This window comes from Trachinotus anak, unplaced genomic scaffold, assembly GCF_046630095.1.
Source record: "Trachinotus anak isolate AG129_WGS33_773 ecotype Australia unplaced genomic scaffold, CSIRO_AGI_Tana_v1 ptg000020l, whole genome shotgun sequence".
NCBI lineage: Eukaryota > Metazoa > Chordata > Actinopteri > Carangiformes > Carangidae > Trachinotus > Trachinotus anak.
The window spans coordinates 7,488,651-7,495,000 of NW_027273871.1; the positions used below are offsets into that span (position 1 = coordinate 7,488,651).

The following is a 6,350-nucleotide window of genomic DNA, read 5'->3' on the forward strand; positions in this document are numbered from 1 at the left end:
AAGACTCTTGATAAACAGGGACGTGATCTGAAACTAGATTACGTGGCGGAGGGATACAACTGCGATGTGGTGATTCTAGTTTTCATCGTCTTTAAAATCTAATGAAAAGACTCAACACCACCACAAATGAAGTTTACTGCTCAGGAGCAGGGGTGTGTTCATGTTGGGCCGAACGCAGCCTCAGTGTTGTCCCTTTGACTGAATGGTCGCAAAGAAACAAAAAAAAAGACAGATTAAGTTTATTTGAGATCCATTTAACCAGATCGTCTTGATGGACGTTCTTCAATGTTGTGAGTGTCTATTTTGAATTTGGCCAAAGTTTCTTTTCATATAAATCACCCCGTCAAATTCTACAAAATAAAATAAACTAAATAAGAGGGATATACTGTACAGTTATTCTCCATTCAACAGGCGCCAGTCATTCAGTCGCTTCTTCCAACCTCCACTAGAGCTCAGACATGAAATAAAAGTGTGTTTGTGTGTTTTTAGGAGATATTTGTTTCATGCATTTGCTCTCCTGATATCAGCACTTCGTGATCCACCGCCTCCACCCCTCCCCAGCACCAACAGCAAAGCCTCATGGGACCTGGGAAAAGCCCGTTTGGTCGTGATCACCCAGGAGAAAAACGTGAGTCATTATTTTGACAGGCTGCATTAATACTAACGTCTCCGGGGGACTGTTGAAAAGACTCTTCATCACTGTTCAACAGGAAGCTGCTGCTGGCTGATATAGTCCATAATGAATATTCATTAGACGTGTTTGTGAGTGTGATTGTACAATCGTCAGCCGACCTTTAATTGGTGATAAACGTGATATACAACGAGTCATAACTTTATAATCAGCCTTTGTGTGTTTTACTTTCAGGCTGACAGGTTAATGAGGCTCGGCTCTCTCCTCAGCACCTCAGCAATAACTCTGGAGCCATGTGTGTCTGCGAGGGGGGGCGGGGGTCCTGAGCTGTTCCCAGTGTCAGATGAGATACATCATCTCTCCAGCATGTTCTGGGTCTACCCTGAGGCCTCCTACCAGTTGGACATGTCTGGAAAGCCTCCAGGAGGATCCTGATCAGGTGCCTGAACCACCTCAACTGGCTCCTTTCAACATGAACAAGCAGCGGTGTTAGCTTTAGTGTTAGCTTTTATGTTAGCAGCAGCTATTGTAGCACTGAGTCTGTCTAACTCCATGGAATCCAATGGACTTTGGTGCATAAAAACACACACGATATGACGTAACACAGATCAAACACAAACACTGTTTTTGTTACCTGTTGCTGAGAATCATGACAAGATCTGCATCTTACCACTGTCCTTTTAAATCCGATTCTTGCTACAGTTTCAGTCATGTTAGAAAATAACATGCATGTTTTACTCTGAACTGAAAGCTGCACAACCTTCTCAAGACTGTGAAAGGCCCAGCACTGGTTCAAGGGCTTTGATATGCCCACTCCTTTTACCAAGGGCTGTGAAGGCAGAGAAGAATTAAACTCTGTTTGATAGTTCAGAGAAAAAGTTGAAGGGCACTCGTGACCCTGAAATGCTTTTTTCCCTGACGTGCTGCATGCCAGACACTTAGTATCTCAACATGATGCAGTCTGATTTCTGTGCTGAGGGCAGGAAACAGGAAAACAAGCAATCAGCACTTTGACAGCTCATCAGCCAAGGAGCTCCTCTTAAAACACCAACTTACAAGAAAGAAAGGACTGAACAAAGACAAAGAGGCACTGATGCAAATCCATCATACAAATCTGCAGATTTTGATGATCTCCTGACTTTTTTTCCAGATAACAAATATTTCAACAACTACAGGATCAATTCCCATGTGATTTGATTGAGACATGTATTTTTCTCACAGGGTTCATTGTATTAACTTTAGTGATCCCTTAACTAACAATCAATTTGACATGGGTTGAATGAAAACAACAAGAAACAGGCTCCTGGGTTTGCAGGAGGAGTTTTATTCTACTTAAACCTGTTGGGAAAGTGGCTAAAGCTGAGGAGGCTCAGGAGGAGAAGCACGTCGTCCATTAATCAGAAGGTTGGTGGTTTGATTCCTGGCTCCTCCAGTCGGTGCCCTTGTGCAGGATACTGAACCCGATGATGTGCCGTCAGTTTGTAAACAACCGGTGCTGTGTGAATGGGTGAGAGCGGCCTGTAGTTTAAAGCTCTGCAGCGGTCGCATTTACCAAGTAGTATGAGGAATACAGAGTGAATCTAAAGCTGTGTATTGATGGTGAATGCTGAGCCCCCTCCAGTAAGTGGCAGGCTGCCACACAACACACACATTCACAGGGTATTTGCAGTGACCCTGCCGAACAATTTGAAACTCATAAACACCACAACAGCATCTTAATGACACCGTGGAGAGGCTTTTAATTTCCTCGTATTAAACCAGAAGCAGCAGAGTTCACGGCTCTCTTTATGTAATAGCTTTTGTTTGTCCCTCGCTCCAGCAGAGCGCTGTTGTCATAGCGATGCAATCGTCTCCGGCTCGTCGCTGTATTGTTTTATTGCCATCGTGTTGCTGGAGGACGGGTCATTGTTGTGTGAGGTGTCTCGCTCTCATCCCTGCTGGATGAAAAACTTAAGAGCTCCCACTGAGGACTGCAGAGCTGGAGATGATGAGGTGATGAGACGAGACGAAACAGAAACACCCCAAACAGCTCAGATACAATATATCCACACACACACACACACACACACACACACACACACACACACACACGACCATCTCCTGGGAATAGCATCATTAACGTAGAGCTGCAAGAGCTGAATCACGATTCTCAACTCAAATAAGGCGTAACAAGTATATTTTGCAAAGTGTTAACGTGAAGACTCGTTTACAGATGACTTTTATCAGACCAGAAATCCCCCCGGTGCAGGAAGAGACCGGGGGATTTCTAAATGATTTCAAAACGCCTGAGGATCCTCCACAATCAGTCAGCTGTTTGATGCTCAGGGACCACACTGGTGGCAGCTTATAGGAGGTAATAATGGGCCAAGAAGTGTGTGTGTGTGTGTGTGTGTGTGTGTGTGTGTGTGTGTGTGTGTGTGTGTGTGCTAGCCTCCAAGAGATGAACAGACTGATCTTTATGACAGAGGAACTGATGAAGACAAGAGACTCAGTGTTCATCTGAAGAGGCCTGGGAAACGAGCGGCCATGTTCCAGGTTAAAGCTGTTCACAGTTCAAAGATCACAGTGTCACTCAGGTCATGTTCCTTATTTGGTTTTACATTAAAAAAAAAAAAAGGAGAAACTGATTTTTTCCGTTTCTGTTGTCAGGATTAAAAAATGAAAAACTAATTGGAAGAAATCCATTTTTGATGACTTTTTCTTGTTGAGTTGAAATGAATAAAAGTATTAAGGTGGCACGAAGGTAGGGGCAAATATTTCAAAATAAGAGCCAAAAGGATAGAATGCCAATATAAAGTGTTACAAAGATTTTTATTTTATTCTGCAAAAAAAAAAAAAACAATTTATACCAGTGACATAATTGGAACGAGCAATAACCCCCTAACAGTAAAGTCTGGTATATATCTAGCTGCTCTATTCAGATACAAATCACATGTTAATGGTGTAAATGGGGTCCGTGACCACATGTTGGCAAGAAGCAATTCAGCCTGTCAGTGGAGAGGCCAGTTCATCAGGAAATGAGATGAGGTCGTTAGAGGACTTATACAAACCATTACAATAATGGAGGAGGAGAAACTAAGAGACCCTGCTGCTTTTTCAAGCCACAAAACATCCATCTAGTAAATGAGCAGTGCTGCTGCGTGTCACTCTGTTAAAAGCAGGTAAATCATGGGCCTAAGAGGAAGTGCATTACTTCTCATAAATGGTTTCGAATTATATCCACAACTCTAAAGTACATGTGTTTATAGGTCAGGAGACGAGGCTGGCACAGTGCGCGATTTAAATACAGACAATAAATTGTCCATAATGTAACATTCAGCAGCTCATCATACACGTAACAGAGCTAAAATTACTCAGATTCAACAAGACGCTCGTCAAGCAGCTTTTCTGTCTCCACTTCTCTCTGAAACATCTGCTGCACCTTTGCCTTTGCTTTGCAAACCTCGAGAACAAGGTCACTGACTGAAGCCATGAACCCTGCAATGTACACCACCTCCTACACACACGGCTTCTCATGTCACTGCTATGCAGACGACACCTGACTATACCTGTTGTTCCTGCCAGACGACCCCACGGTCTCTGAGTGGATCCCAGCCTCTCTCTGCCTCTCTGCAGAGAGAGCACCTCCTCTCCTAACACCTCCAACGCCCTAACATGTTTAACCAGCTCTGATTCTGCATTACTGGTGAACTTTACCTGATCTCCTTGACTTATCGAACAGATGCAGTACTTAGTACTCACACGAGGTCTCCTCCTGCACTGACTCTTTAGTGATGTCCTTCTCTTGGAAGTGGATTTGGATACAAGCCTCTGCCAGATGACTAAATGTAAATGAAGCATCGTCAGGGACACGTGGTCCGGTTTGGACTGATTTGCAGTTTGATCCTGATCCTGCAGCTTTGTTTTCCACCTGAGAGAACATCACTAACCCTAACCCATGTTAGTATCTTTACACTGGCTTCAAGTCTCTTTTAGAATTGCTAGATTACAACAGCCACCATACTTAGTCAACTGTCTCTCCCTCTGTACTCCAGCCACTGCCTGAGGTCATTGAACGCACCATTTACCACCTCTTCAGGTGCAACATGGAGCGAACACTTTCCCAGGAAAAGACTCCGTGTTGTGATGCGACCGCCATGGTTCACAGGGAGGTTGAGTCTGTTCCCATCACCATGATTTGAATTCAGTCTGCTGCTGCTGTTTGGCAGTCAAATCAGCTGCAGGTAGAGCGAGCTCACCTCCATCTCTCTCTCTCTCTCTGTCATGTAACACACACAGGCTGCTGCAGAGCCACATCACTTTTATTCACCGTGCAGGACTGAGTGAAGATGTTCAGGATTATAAACTGGATCCAGCTGTTTCATGTGATGATGTGACTCCTGACCTCTGGCAGAATGATGACTGAAGGACTCCTGACGTACACGTATGTAAACTTTAACATACTGAACTTTAACCTTTATTTAAAGAGACTGTCATTTAAATAAGAGAGTTACAGTCCTTCACCTCTTAAAGGTGTGTGTGTGTGTGTGTGATGTCTCATCCTCTAATGAGGATATGAATATTTAATGAGCTGCAGGTGCAGGTGTTGTAAACTGATGGTCATCTGATATCGACTCACCAGTGCGTAACCTGATGTAACTGATTAAAAGCTGCCGTCTGGTCTTTATGTTGAAAGACCTGAGAGTAGATCTGACTTTTAATTATTCACCGGTGACTCCAGCTTCAGTGTTTACTTCCTTTATGTTTGGGACTCACAAGAGACAAATTATAGAAATTAAAAAAGGTCTAAAATTGAAGCAGCAGAGGCAGAGATCAAGTGCAGCTTCAAAAACACTGCATACTACATTTCCCATAATGCAACTGCTGGCAAAACCCTCCCTGTCTGGTAAATGCCCTTAGTTTATATTTAAATACAGTCTCTCTGTTGTAAATTTACAGGCTCCAAACCCAAACTGAAATTATACTGGCGATGTCAGTGGACTTGTTTATTATGACAAAGTTCACAACCTGAACAGAGACGAATAAAAACTAAATAAAAGTCAAAGAAAGATTATGTGTCATGAAAAGCAAAAAAAAGAACGTTTATTTGAAATGTGCAGGAGAGGCTGGTTTGTAACCTCCTCTTTTTTTAGAGTTTGAGAGTTCATCAACATTTTCTGTGCTGTTTTCACATAAAATTGTCTTTTCAAAACGTCAGTGAACTGAATGATCTGCAACCAAAATCTACCCAAACATATTTAGTCGAATATGAGGCAACATGTTATTTAGTGGATGTTTCAGTACATTCATTTTCTAAACAGGTGTATAAAGCCTGTAGTGTAATAATAATAGTTTCAGCTTTACCAGCTAGCAGATCCTGACCAGCTGTGACACTGATGCGCTGACATTAGACGAGCTGCTCCGGTGCCTCATATAAACGCTGCCTACATACTCACTGTACGTCACCATCATTGATCCATAAAATCCACGATCCAGAACGTCCTGTCAGAAACCTCCGGCTCACACACAGTCCCTGGTCCTCACAGGACTCAGAGCCCTGCTGGTTTTTATTCTCGACATCTACTCAGGGATTATTTTACACCTCAGACTCCAGCTGATTTATAATAACTGTGATTATAGCAGGTGGTAGAGAAGGAACGCAGCAGGACTAAAAACCAGTTAAGCATTCAGGGCTCAAACCTCTGATGTACCGGGGACATCAGAGTTTTGGGTTCTTTGG

The 6,350-nt window shown here is 43.1% G+C and overlaps 1 protein-coding gene across 1 annotated transcript in view; it reads left to right on the forward strand.

Annotated features, from left to right (window-relative positions):
• The first annotated feature begins 230 nt into the window (after positions 1-230).
• LOC139637462 (proline-rich protein 7) overlaps positions 231-6,350 on the forward strand; it is a 28,308-nt gene continuing 22,188 nt past the window's right edge. Inside the window, exon 1 of the mRNA XM_071506186.1 lies at positions 231-6,350. This exon is cut by the window's right edge and continues 557 nt beyond it. The gene's annotated coding sequence lies outside the window, so the exon portion shown is untranslated.